This window comes from Mesocricetus auratus, unplaced genomic scaffold, assembly GCF_017639785.1.
Source record: "Mesocricetus auratus isolate SY011 unplaced genomic scaffold, BCM_Maur_2.0 Super-Scaffold_4256, whole genome shotgun sequence".
Classification (NCBI taxonomy): Eukaryota; Metazoa; Chordata; class Mammalia; order Rodentia; family Cricetidae; genus Mesocricetus; species Mesocricetus auratus.
Genome location: NW_024429182.1, coordinates 115,282,959 through 115,297,130, shown reverse-complemented (window position 1 = coordinate 115,297,130; position 14,172 = coordinate 115,282,959). Strand labels below are relative to the sequence as shown.

Sequence of the window (14,172 nt, the reverse complement as noted above, 5' to 3'; positions counted from 1 at the left end):
AGATCAGTTTTACCAGTAACTGCTGTCCAGGATAATTAGAAAAGAGAGAAAAATATCAATATCAGAAATGAAAAAGAGAACACCACCACATATGCAATGGTATTAAGAAGACAGAGAAATTGTGAGCTCTTTGTCCACTGATGTATATAGATTAAAATACACCAAGAAGCAGACAATATGCTGATAGGATCTCTTGAAGCAATTCAGTCAATAAGTGGTAACATGAAGCTCCAAGTTCAGGGGGCTTATTGGTGTTTATAGAAGAAATTATACCAATTCTTTACAATCCCTTTCACAGACAGAAACAGAAGGTGTGTGCTTCTTAGCTCATCTGAGGAGGATATCAGCCTAAAACCTATCCAGACAAAAATAATTAAAGTGTGACTAATACCCTCATGAACACAAAAGGAAAATTCACCAATAAATATTATCAAATATCACTCAACAATGTATAAAAAGAATTATACATGGGAACCAAATGAAATAACCTGGGTATATAAGGCAGGTTCACCTCTTGAAAATCATTTAATGTAATCCATCACGTCAATAGGATAGTGAAGGAAATCACATTATCATATCAGTAGAGGAAAAACATCTGACAAAATCTAATGCTCATTCATGTAGAAGAAAATATTCCATCCATCAACTGTGACCAGGGAGGACTTTCTCAACTTCAAAAGGGACAGTTGCAGAAAACTTGGCAACTGGCATAACAGTTAGTGGTGAGAAACTCAAAACTTTTAAGATTTTCCTTTTTAGCACCATGCTTAGAGCCCTATCTAACGTTGTAATACAAGAAAAGTTTCTTTGCTCACAGACAGCATCATTGTCGTGTAGAAAATCCAAAAGAACAGACTTCTGGAACAAGGAAGTAGCGACAGGACTTAGGTCTAAACTGAACAAAGCAAGTAGACAATCCACAACACTCTGGTAAGAAACAGCAAAGGGCTAGATGAAGAGACCCTGTACTGGTTCTACTGTGGAGATGGCGCCAGTGCTGCTTAGCCCTGAGGAGAGACCCAGTGCCTCGATCACACAGTGGATGGCATCATGGTGGGAACACATGTAAAAGAAGACCATGATAAATGAAGCTGGCAGACAGTGGGGACAGGCTTGCTCTCTGGTATTCCCTCCACATGCCACCAATCCTTTCTGATGGAGTGCCCCCAATAGCCATGTCCTCTCCAATGACTGACCATGTCCCCACCAATGACCATGACATTATGTCCCACCTCCTAGAAGGTTCTATCACTTCCTATATCACAGCATGAACCATACCCAAACTACAGCAGAGATATATTCCATATTCCAGGACAAGAGGAGTCAACATTGTCAAGGTGTCAGCTTCTCACAACTTTATCAATAGAGTCAATGCAGCTCAGTCAAGATGCCAGCAAGTTATTTGGTAGATACTGAGAAATCGAATGATACTGAAACAAAGAGGCGGAAAAACTCTAGATATCTTTAATAATTACTAGAGGCTGGGGGTGCAGTTCAGAAGTGGAGTGCCTGCCTAGCATTTAGGAGGCTCCTATTTCAATGCCTACCCCACCCCAAGAGTGAAGTAAGAGGGCAGAGGGAGGGAGGAAGGGGGGAGAGAGAGCTTGTGTGACTTATAACACAGAATAATCAAGACCATGTAAAATTTGAAAGATAAATATAGAGACATAAATAAATGAGATCAATAGCAGAATACAGAATCCCAGAAGTAATCCTACATAAATATCAACAGATGTTTGTCAAGGAGCAAAGGGCATTAAGATGGTGTAAAGATAATCTTTCCAACAAATGGTGCTAGAACAACTGTACATTCAGATGTGGAAAATAATCCAGACACAGATCTTATACCAGTCACAAAAATGAACTAAAGGCAACCACAGTCTTAGATGTAAAATTGTAACTATGAAATCTGCTAGATTAACATAACATAGAAGAAAATGCAGACAGCTATAGGTACGGTGACGACTGTGCAAAACACACCACCAAAGCCACAGCTTATGAAAGAAATAATAACTGATGAGCTGGGTTTCATTAAAATTAAAAATTTTAGCCAGACATGGTGGTACATGTCTGTAATTTTAACACATGGAGGTCTGGGCAGGAGGGTCATGAATTCAAAGCCTGTACTACAGAAAGACCTTTTAAAATGTAAGGCTTTTGCTACATGAAAGACTGTGTTTAGCAAAATGAAAAGACAATGAGAAAATACTCCCAAAAGGAACATGTGAGAAGGGATTGTTACCAAAAATATACAGAGAATGCTCAGAACTCAGCGGTAAGAACCCATGTAACCCAACGGAAACAGACGAGGGCGGGCGAGGCAACCCTCTTTCTAGTAATCCACGTAAGAAGGCAGAGGAAGAAGAAAATTGCTTGAGCTCAGGGGTTCCAGGACAGACTAGACATCACAGCGTGACCCCCACAAACCTAACACAGGATACCTCACATTTGACGTTCAGGACGCATCAGGGAGAAGGGCGTATAACCGATGCATTGCAGGCCACTCTGCTCTGCATAACAAAATGCCACGGACTGAATAATTTTAACAAACATAACATGGTGCTCGCTTCAGCAGCACATATACTAAAAATTGGAACAATACAGAGAGGATTAGCCTGGCTTCTGCGCAAGGGTGGCAGGCAAATTTGTGAAGTGTTCCATGTATTTAATGGCAAAAAAAAAAACAACAGAAAATTATTTCTCACAGCTTTAAAGGTCAGGGAAGCCAAGGTCCAAGGCAGGTTTATTGTCTGGTGAGGGTCCAATATCTGACTCCAGGGTACACTGAATGCCAGTGGAAGAAGAGAGCAGGGGCACAGTCCCTCTCAGGAGCCCTTTTACAAGGGTTCCTAATCCCACTTAGGAAAGCCCAGCCTTCATGACCTCATCGTTTCCAAAAGCCAACTCCCCACCTAATAAATGCTGCTGCATTAGCATAAAATTTCAATAACACATAAATATTCACATCACAGCAGCCAGCAAATAAGCCTACAAAAGGGCAGTCAACATCATACATCATCAGAAAATTGCAAATGAAAAACAACAGTACACCATGACACACTTATTATGGTAGCCCAAATCCCAAACACCAGTAACATCGAATCTGGCAAGGATGTAGACCACCCAAAACCATCACCTGCTGCTGGTGAAAATGCAGCTAATCTGAAAAACAGCTTTGCTGAACATTCTTTTTGCCTATGAGCCAGTAACCATACTTTTTGGTACATACCCAAATGACTGGAAAACCAGCCACAATTACCTTGAATGTGAATGTTTATAGCAGTTCCATTTATAATTATCAAGACATGGAAGCAGCTAAGAAAGCCTTCCTAGTAAGTGGATAAATAAATTGTAGGTACAACTAGAATGAGAGTAACTGTGGAGCAAACCACAAAAAGACACGGAGCCAACTGGAAGACCTATAGACTGTATGATAGTAACTATCCAACAGTCTATAAAATGCGAACCTGTAGAGATCTACAGAGACCTTCTAAAAAGATCAGTGAACTGTCAGTGTGCAGGAGTCAGGAAAGATGAGGCAGGGACAGCGGATCTTCAGGACAGTGAAGCCGCTGGGTATGATTTTTCCATAGCAGCGGATTCCTGCCACCCCTCACTGACCCACAGATGTACAACTCTAGGACTGACCACGAGCACTGCAGACACGGGGGCGGCAATGGCGTGGCAGCGTAGCTTCACGGACGGCAGCAAACGCGCACTGCGGCACAGGAAGCTGGCAGGGTGCATGCTGCCTGTTTTTCCACTGCTGTGACAAAATGTTTGACAAAGGCAACTTAGGAAAGGAAGGATTTATGCTGGCTTATGGAGTGAGGAGAGTCCATCATGGCAGGGAAGACACGGCTACCGCCAATACCGAGTGGGTTTTCCCTCCTCCGCTAAGCTCTCAGGACATACCTTAACATACGCGCCAAGAGTTCAAAGTGACTCTGAATCCCTTCAAGATGATAAGAGAGATTAAACGGGTGGTAACATGAGAACTCTCTGGAGCTTTTTGTTACAGGTTTTTAGGTTTTTTTTTCTTTGTTTTTGTTGTTGTTTACTCAGTTTTGCTGAGAAAATAAATGCTAATACGCCAATGATGATTATCCCCCAGAAGCCCGAGTGTTGAAAGTTTGGTCACACCCAGGTGGTGCTTTTGGGAAACAGAACTTCTAGAAGGTGGGACCTAGGGAGTGGTCTTTGGCCTACTCCACAAGATGGAATCTATGTCTTGTATCAATAACTGAGCCAAAACTTGTAGCTGGCTAGGACACAGGTCCTGAGGGAAAATCTAGTACTATAACTGCTAAATGGACACATTAATAAACTGCCCCCCTAAGTTCTCATCTCTTACCCACAGATTAGTGTATATCTCAACCCTCATCAGGAAAGCTTCTTTTTGCAGTAGATGGTGACTAATACAGAGACCCATAAGGAGTGAGCATGCAGAGAATAATCAACCCTCATCAGGGAAGCTTCTTTTTGCAGTAGATGGTGATTAATACAGAGACCCATAAGGAGTAGGCATGCAGAGAATAATAGTGTGGAACACACAGCTCTAAATGAGACGCTATAGCATGTTCCCTCTACATGGGGCTCCAAAACCATAATAGAAAGGGGGGCAGAAAGACTGTCAGAGCCAGGGGAGCAGATGCCTGCAGGAAAACAGTATTTGCTGGACAGGTGAGTACATGCAGTTGTGTATGTTGTGTGGTTACAGTCACGTGCACAAGTCTGTCACATGATCAAGCCCGACAAAATCCCACCATGGATGGGGGAAGCGGCTTGTGAAGTCCCATCCTTATGAGGAGATTTTGGCACTTGGCTGCTGGAAGAATGGTGATGTGTTTTCTATGGGGTAACTGATGCTCCAGTAGATGTCCAACACCCATGCACATTCAGGTAGCACTGAATGGATTCTGTGAGCATGGGGGCCAGGGACTGTCTATGAAAACAAATAGCTTGTATATTTGCATGAAATTATCAAAGAGTATATAAAACCAAATTTAAAAATAAGAAAATATTAGACATGACCATGTATATAAAAATGCTTTTTTGGTATGAAGGACAACCTGCTAAAGGAATGCTATAATATGTCAGTCACAGCCAGAAGATGCCACTGCACAAAATGACGTTCTTCCCTTGGACAGCTGGACCTGTAATTGCCCCTCTCCCTACGGTCATCACAAGTTAAACAAAGATATCTTCAAAAGGAATAACAGTGTGCTTTCATAACACAATGTTTTGTAAGTTTAAAAGTACTTTTAAACTTTGACTGGCAAACTAGCATGACTAGTTTTAGCTGTTTGAACGAGTCCTCTGTACCTGTTAGGGGCTTGGGTAGCAGCTGCAGAGTGCTGTCTAGTCCCAGTTCTAGAAGACAAACCTTTAGGGAATGGCTACCCCCGACTTTCAGCGTGTGTGTGTGTGTGTGTGTGTGTGTGTGTGTGTGCGCGCGCTATTTTTGTTTTCCGAGGTATCACTCTTGTTTAAAATTAGAATGTATGGTGTGAAGAGGCTGGCAACTCACCAAGTCAATTATGAAAAGTGTAAAACACAAAAGCAAAGGTGCAGACATGCTCAAGAATGCGTATGATGTTTTTATTTCCACTACCACTTGGTCTCTCCAGCAAGTGCTTATTGTATGTGTGTGTGCTCCAAGAAAGCTTTATTCATGAAATGAATGACAAGAATAGAGTTGGCACATTTGGTAGATTATAAATGCAGGATTTTTGGCTACATTTACATTTTAGATAAACAACGAATATTTTTTAAAACTTTTTATTGAGGTATATATAATTCAGATGCCACTAAATAATACACTCTTGAAGTACAGACTATGGTGGTTTTCAGAGCAACTCTGAGCCCATCTTCACGAGCAGTCCTGCGACAACACTGCTCTGCTGTCTGGCTATGAAACTGTCTACCGCGGACATTCCTATACACGGTGTGAGGTAGATTACACTGGAAGCTGTCACGTGCTGTTAGAGCTCACTGAGAAGCTGGCTCCCCATGTGTGGTCCTCTCCCCGTCTGTGCTTTTCAGACCAAGCATACTTGTCTCAAAGTGTCCTCCAAGGCAGGTGAGGGTAGTGGGAGAGAACAGCAAAACAGCCCTGGAGTGAAAACACCGTGTCCTGAGAACAGCTAGAAGGAACAGCTTCTCCAACGGGTGTTACTGTTGTTATTCCCATGATAGGAAAATGCCTGCCGTGGGAAGGAGTCTGGCCAGGTAAACTCATCCTGGAGAGAAAGCTCACTTGGGAATTTCAGCCGACTGCCTCTGCGCCCCAGTTGGTTTCTGAGGAAGCTTTAAAGCCCTCAGTTTGGTGGTGTTGTTAAGTCTGCTGTTGTTTGTTCCTTTACTTGGAAGCACCACACAAAGAGACACTGTTTTACCTGGGACCCTATCAGGACCTCTCGCTGACTGCCTGCCTGCCTCTGTGGGGCTTCCCCAGGGCATTTCTGCCGCATGTTCTGAGCACACGATTAGATGATTTTTATTCCATCATCTATCTATCTCTTGCTAGTCATTATCTTACTCTGGATTGCTATATACCTAATAAACTCACTCATTCAAAAAATCAAAGTATGGTTGTCATAGATCATTCTCAGAATTATAGAGGAAAAAAATGGAAACCATGTGTCATGTGGCTCTATCTTTTTGTTTTTTTGGTTTTTTTAGCCCCTCCCCCCCAACTGACCATATTTTCACAGCTCATTAATAATATAGCATGTATTAATACTTTGTTCTTGAAAAGTGTGTGTGTGTGTGTGTGTGTGTGTGTGTGTGTGTGTGTGTGTGTGTAGGTGCCCACAGATGACAGAGGTATTGGATTTGCCTGGAACTGAAGTTACAGATGGTTGTGATCCACTGTACATGGGGGCAGGGAACCCAACTCGGAGGTCCTCTAAGAGCAGCAAGGACTCTTAACTGCTGAGCCCTCTCTCTAACCAAAGCACTCCATCCTTTTTATGGTTGAATAATATTCCCCTGTGTGGGTATACTATACTTTGCCCATGCCTTCTTCAGTTGATAAATATGTGGGCTGTTATAAATAATGATGTTATGAATATTCATGCACAAGGTTTACACAGACAAATCCTTTCTTGGCTCTTGGATGCGTATCTAGGAGTGGAAGCTGTGGGCGACTTAGCAACTCTGCGCTTAACTCTCTGAAGCCCCGAGGCAGCTGCACCGTTTTGTCTTCCCACCAGCAATGCATTGGGATTCCAATTTGTCCACCTTCTTGTCAGCACTTGTTATTGCCAGTCTTTTACACGCAGCCCTCCTGCTGCGTGTGGGTGAGGAAAGGATGCTGAGCGCACCTCTGAGGGAAGAAGTCACATGCCCATCTGAAGGCCCAACCAGGCCTTGGTGTGTCGATCCTGCATCCTCACTGTCACCCTTGGGCAGCTCCTGAAGGAGGAGTGAGCTTACTACACACTGGGCTGCTCACTGCAGGGTCTCTGATTAACAGCAGAAAGGATTTTAACACCTTGGAAAAATAGTGAAAACTCAAAGAGAACTGGGGATGGAGAGGACAAAAGAGGAATTAGCATAATAAATGCTTTATATGCAGTGCAACCTTGGAAGACATTCTTGCAGGTGTCACTCTTCCAGGGACTGCATTCTCCGCATGTGAGGCGCGTCCCGTGGAAGGATGACCATAAAAGCTTGAGTGCCAAGAACAACCTCCTCTTTTCTTACTTTGTATCCAAGGACTTTCAAGAAGGCTTAAGCTGTGTGGACAGCAAGCTTCAGATCCTCTGGAGCTTCTTCTGCACAGCATGGGGGACCCCTCACATGGCCCCTCACAGGGTGCCCACAACAACAGCCCTCTCCAGTCCTTATGTCCACCACCTTTCTTCGGTTATTTCATCCCAACACCAATGCCGTCAGCCCTTCGCCCTTAAAGCAACCGAAGGACCCAGCACACAGTCAAACCTTTGCTCCCTTAGGACTTGCCTGTTGCAGGTCCTCCAAAGGCCCTACACTCCCCACAGGGCAGAGTCCCTCCCATGTCATATCTTCCCAGGCTGTTTGTCCAAAACGTGTGCTTAAGACCATGGGAAACAGTTCTGTGGCACCTAAAAAAAATAACTATAGAAATGCCACGTGGTCCTGCAATTCTACTTCTAATCCAGACCCACAGAATGGAAGGTGGAGATGCAAAAATGTGTAAGTCCAAAGGTGACACTACATGCAACAGCCAAGAGGTAGAAATGACCCAAATGGCCAGCAAGAGGTAGACAGATAAACAGAAGCACGGTATACATGTTCTTTAAAAGTGAGCATCTGACACGGTCTACAAACATAGGCAAGCCTTACAAAGACTGCGTGTGTTAAATGATGCAAACCAGCCATAAAAGAATTAATGTTGAGAGTTCATTTATATGAGGCAATTTCCCAAATTCACAGAGAACAGTGATTACTGGGTTGGGTGGTGGTGAGATAATTACTTAATAGGTGCAAAGTTTCTTCTTGGGATAAGGAAGTTCTGGGATTGCAAGCGGTGCCGGCCATGCTGTGAAGGTATTTATGCCACTGGCATGGAAGACTGTGACTACCCAGTCACTTTACACTGTGCTTATTTACTAGAACAAAGTGCTAGCTGGTCCCTGCCTCCTGATGAGGGTGGGGATGGGATGAGTCCTCAGGAGGAGGAAGGGGAGGAAGAGTGACCTTGAACAGCTCCTTGTTGCCAGAGGAAGACTAGATTGTCAGCAGTGAAAACAAGGCAAGCGAGAACACGCAACGATGCCAGTGCATTCTGGGAGTTGGGGACACCTGGGTTCTGAGAGGGAATGGTCTTCAGGGCGAGAGGATTTAGGGGAGCTAGGAAGGGTGAGGACGGGGGAGTTCCCAAGAAACAAAACTGGCTACTACCAGCACTTGACAGAAGGTCACACATGCTCAGGCTCCCGGAAGTGGCTCAGGGGTGGGGTGCTTGCCTGGTACACACAGGGACAGACGCTGGGTTCCATTCCCCAAACTGAAAAAAATCACACCTCAGGAAAAAAGAAATGTGAGGTAAGATAATGAGGTCCTTTTTAGCATCAAATTGCAGAAGCTGAAAAGAAACAAAATTACCAGACATTCTGGAGCTGGTAGTTAGAGCTCCACAGCACTACGAATATAGGCAGAGCTCTGAGCTGTACCCTCCAAGCCCTCCAAGCTAAAATGGTTCCGTGTGAAAATTGGAAAACCCTGTTGTATACTCGGTTTTTTTTCCTCACCACTGTTGACCAAGGGCTATATGACAGATCTGTCAGGAGTCTGTTGTCACATGCCAAAAGCCTTAATGCTGTAATGCTCCCAAACCCAGCAGCCCTATCTCTAAGGGTCTGTTTAACAGCAACAAAAAAGGACATTGTGGAGATCTCCTGCAAAATGTTTATCTCAAAGAGCGGCTTATGAAAAACAGGACTGGAGACTGGAGAGAAGCTTAGCAGGTCAGAGTTCTGTTCCCAGCACACATATCAGCTCACAGCTACCTGTAACTCCAGCTCCAGGCACACACAGAACGCAAGTGAACACACCCCCAACACTCACAGGCACATAATGTAAATGAAAAAAGTAAATCTTTAAAAACAAGAATACGTGGCTGGGCAGTAGTGGCGCAAGCCTTTATTCCCAGCACTCGGGAGGCAGAGGCAGGGGGATCTCTGTGAGTTCGAGGCCAGCCTGGTCTACAGAGCATGTTCCAGGAGGCTCCAAAGCTACACAGAGAAACCTTCTCGAAAAACAAAATCAAAATAACAACAACAACAAACTGAGAATAAGTAAAAACAAACCCCAAATAACCAATATACCTTGGGCAATGGCTAAAATACATACTCATGAAGAAAAGTACACTTCCTAAAAATGATGATGATTCTAATGAGTATTTCCCTACAGAGAAACACGATCTTTTCATCTTCACCCATTGAGGGGCTTGTTTAGTTTCAGCTTTGTTTTTAGTTTTTTCTTTTTAAATACAAAGTCTCATACAGCTTAGGCTGGTCTTGAACTCCATATGTAACAGAGGTTGTTCCTGAACTCTGATCCTCCTGCCTCCACCTCCTAAGTGCTGAGGTTACAGGTTTATGCCACTGACCCCAGTCCATTATGTTTTAGTCTCCACTTATAAAATAAGGAGGCTAACAACTACTGCTGAGTCTAAGACTAGATACAGCCTTCCCTGTCCCTTCCCCTTTGTGAGTGTGTGTATGTGTTTGCATATGTGGGGACACACATGAATGTACATGCGCCTTTATGTAGAGGACTGAAGCTGACGCTGGATATCTTTTTTTTTTTTTTTTTTTTTTTTTTGGTTTTTTCAAGACAGGGTTTCTCTGTGTTGTTTTGGACCCTGTCCTGGAACTCGCTCTGTAGACCAGGCTGGTCTCGAACTCACAGAGATCTGCCTGCCTCTGCCTCCTGAGTGCTGGGATTAAAGGCATGCGCCACCAATGCCCGGCTGAGTATCTTTCTTGACTTCTCTCATTTTGCTTTTTTCTTGTGACATGATCTCTCAGCTGAACTCAGAGATCACCAGCTACTCTAGCTAGCCATCTTGCCATGGGGATCACATGACTGTTTCAAAATGTTGGGATTATAGGCACCTGGCATGCCTGCTCAGTTTTTATGAGGGCTCTGGGGGTCTGAACTTTCGTCCTCACAGTGTATGGCAAGCGCTTTATCCACTGAGTCATCCCCCTGGTCCTCTGGGCCTTCCCCACCAGACCTTGAAGGATTTGAATATCACTTGATATCTATTGCCTCAAAGAACTAAAACCATACACACACACACACACACACACACACACACACACACTCAGAGGTTCCGGAATTCCAACAATAACCAGTCAACACTAGGACTCACATTATGAAGTGAAAAGGGCACGTTACAAAATAGTGTTACTTTATGCCAATCGTCATAAGTACGCCTACTAACATATAAACAAACACTTAGGCTACAACTGTAAAGGAACTGAGACAGTAACCACCTTTGCTTGAGATGCAGGCTGCTCGCAACCACCCGTGTGAGCATCGTGTGCATACTGAATGCTGTCCACAGAACTAGAGTTCTCCCTAAAAAGGCCAAAACTCAGTTTGTTGAATGCATGCAAGGTCCAGACAAGGAACTTCGATGCAATGTGAAAACCATGTCTGGCTAAGAAAGGAACATAGCTCTTGCTTCCCAAACTAAAGACAAAGTACAGAACCATCTGGACCAAAGACAGCAGGAGTGAGCACAGACAGTAAGAGTGGTAGAGAGAAATGCTCTAAAGAACCGTAGATGGCAGGAGGTGGGTCCCCAAGAGTCCAGGGTCTGCGTTCAGGAGGCTCAAATCACACAGTACCCTGGAAAGAGCCAGGGTCTGTGTGTTTAGTTCTCATCTGTCTAGTTTCCAGCTCACAAAGAATGTATTGATTTCCAACCTACTGACCAAGAAGTACCCACTTATTACCTGTCCTTCCCCTCGGTGTCCCATTACTGAAAGACTTCCGTCTTTCAGACAATATTTATAAAAGAGAATTTGTTTTCACATTTATTGGTCCAAGTCACATGTGACTGGCAAAGAGTTTGCTAACCTGCAGCAACCCACCACTGTGGCCTCAGGAATGCAGGTGCTCTGGTTTCCAGCTCGCCCTGCCTGGAGTGGAACAGCTGCCTTTTGTCTGCCAGAAAGAATGGAGTCCTGTGGGCGCCTGTCCCCTCTCCCAGGCTCCTGGGTGAGGACTACTCAAACCACCAACTGTTTTCTGTCACACCCAAGGACACAGTGCATGGCACTAAAGGCATGTGCAGAAATGTGAAGCAAGGCAAATCTGCTCATGGGGCAGCAACAAGTTCTAGGATGTACACACACAAGTGATGGGCGGAGAACTTAGTATAATAGAGGGCTGAAGTGTTAAGGGAAGTCTTCCAAGAAGGAGGGCTGGTCTGTATGAAAACTGTTCTAAAGCCATGGCAAGTTCACTGTTTATTTACCAGCCCTTTATTTGCTGGAGCCCCAAGCACACAGTAGGTTCAATATATCAGCTGAGCTAATAATATGACCAGACACAGTGGTGCATTCCTGTAATCTCAGCAACTTGGGAGGCTGAGGCAGGAGGACTGCCATGAGTTCAAGATCCAAACAAACCTAATTATTTGGCTTTAACATATTGTGGAGGTTTTGTTGCATGTGTCCAAGAAGACAAGGCTCCATTCTATTACTTCCCATATTGTCAAGGCCAGGAGCATAAACAGCCCCATCTTGCCCACAAGGACAAATTATGGTGGCCCCAGACCAGATATCCTTCCACCTCGAGGGGACAGCTGCTGAGGTAAGACAGGAAGTGGGCAGGTGTAGAAGGATCCCAAGCAGATGTTGCTGCGAGGACAGTGTAAAGCACAGGGTACCACTGCACTTGGACTGCCCTCCAGCTGGGGCCAAATATTAGAATACGCCTTAGCAGAAAAGGCTTGGTGGCCTGCTGGGTCCTTGCTGCCCAAATTCTTGACTGTGGACTTTCTTGACCATGCTCCCTTCCATGCTTTAAGCATCATCTCTGCCAGATAATGCCTGGATATTTATCTCCAGCTTACACGTCTCTCCTGAACCCCGGGTATGCACCTCATCTCCCTGCATGGCGACTCACACCATGTGATCTGACCCCATGGCAGAATCCTGGGAGTTTCCTCCCAAGCATTGGGCAGAAATGGCCCCCTCTCTGTTTGTCCTCTCCAGCAGCCCTGGCCCTCAGCTTCCTTCCCAGCAGTTGCCTCCCATGAATCACAGGTTTGGTAAAAACGGCTAATGGTTGCACAGTGCACAGCTCGAGGGCACCAAGCGTAGTATGGTATAGTAAGAGATGTGCACACCTTTTATGCTACTCAACTGCCTGGGATGTAACAGATGTTGGGAGGGGGTCCAGAGAAAGAAGCTAAGTGGCTTTTGCCAATTTGTACAAAGATGCCATTTGGGCTGGAAGTGGCCTGTTGGAGAGGGAAAGTCTTCACCGTGAGTGGCAGAGCAGGGCCAAGGCAACAGACTATGACTGCATGCTGCAGACGGTCTTGTCTACTTGCCTAGGTGCTCTACAAATGTTTTCCATGTGCCTAAGACACTAGAAGATTGGAAAACACTGGCCAGATTACAATAGCCTCTCTGTTTCTAGATCTTCTGTGCTGGCAGATAAATGAGTTTAAGTTTCTCCCTTTCACACTTCTAAGTCAGCAGATCTGCTCCACCCAGCATCCTCCTTGGCCCAAGGGCCCTACCTGGCAAAGCCACTATAGGCTGCTTGTCAATACAGGACCAGGGACAGGCTGGTCTACTGGCCAGATGCCCAGCACAAATGGCTCTGCCCACTAAATGGCCCAATGATTAGTTATGCCAATCAACCACCTCCTTTCAGACTGGCATCTGTGCACTTGGGGCCCCTCCCACTACATATAATTATACATTACTAATACAAGAATTCAATTCTGCTAGGGTTCTAATAAAGAAGCTTCACTGTCAGAATGAACTCAAAATCCTGCATTATCTATAAAAGGTCAACCAGATATTAACTGTTAAGTCCAAGAAGAGACCAGTCAGTCTACAAACACAAGTGAGCATTACATAACCATTTAAAAAAAAAAAAAGAGAGAACATCATTGGACTAGATGAATTCTGTTCCCTATAGAGGGAAGAAATGTGCTGGGGTTAGAATTCTTTCTGTGTGCACCCAGGGGGGAGACATTTCTAGCATGGAGATTGGAGGGAAATACCCCCTTTCTTAGTCTCACCCCACTGTACCAAAGCACACAGTACCTTTGTGGAGTCACTGTGACAGTTCTTTCTATCACTGTCCTTTAAGGCAAAAAGAGACACAAGTCCACGTTCCTATCCCCCAGCACCTTCTAGTATGTCTACTGTGCCCACTGTCTGGAGTCCAGCTCAGACTCTGCCCTGAAGACAGTATTCAAGGAACCTGTGACCTCCCATTCTAATTTGGACTGAGTGCTTAAATGGCCTATCCACTGCCTTCTGTCTGGAATTCTCTTCTTCTTCTTCTTCTTCTTCTTCTTCTTCTTCTTCTTCTTCTTCTTCTTCTTCTTCTTCTTCTTCTCCTCCTCCTCCTCCTCCTCTTCCTCTTCTTCTTTTTAAATTCTTTTCATTCTTCTCCCAGAAGTCACTAATTCTTTTTACCTGC

General features: G+C 44.6%; 1 protein-coding gene and 1 non-coding gene across 4 annotated transcripts in view; one reads left to right on the top strand and one right to left on the bottom strand.

Moving 5' to 3' along the window:
* Homer2 (homer scaffold protein 2) overlaps positions 1–14,172 on the bottom strand; it is a 128,233-nt gene that overhangs the window by 51,592 nt on the left and 62,469 nt on the right. The gene's annotated exons all lie outside the window — the stretch shown is intronic.
* On the top strand, positions 2,560–2,667 carry LOC121135761. The gene has a single exon (XR_005872873.1). It is a non-coding gene; the product is annotated as a U6 spliceosomal RNA (small nuclear RNA).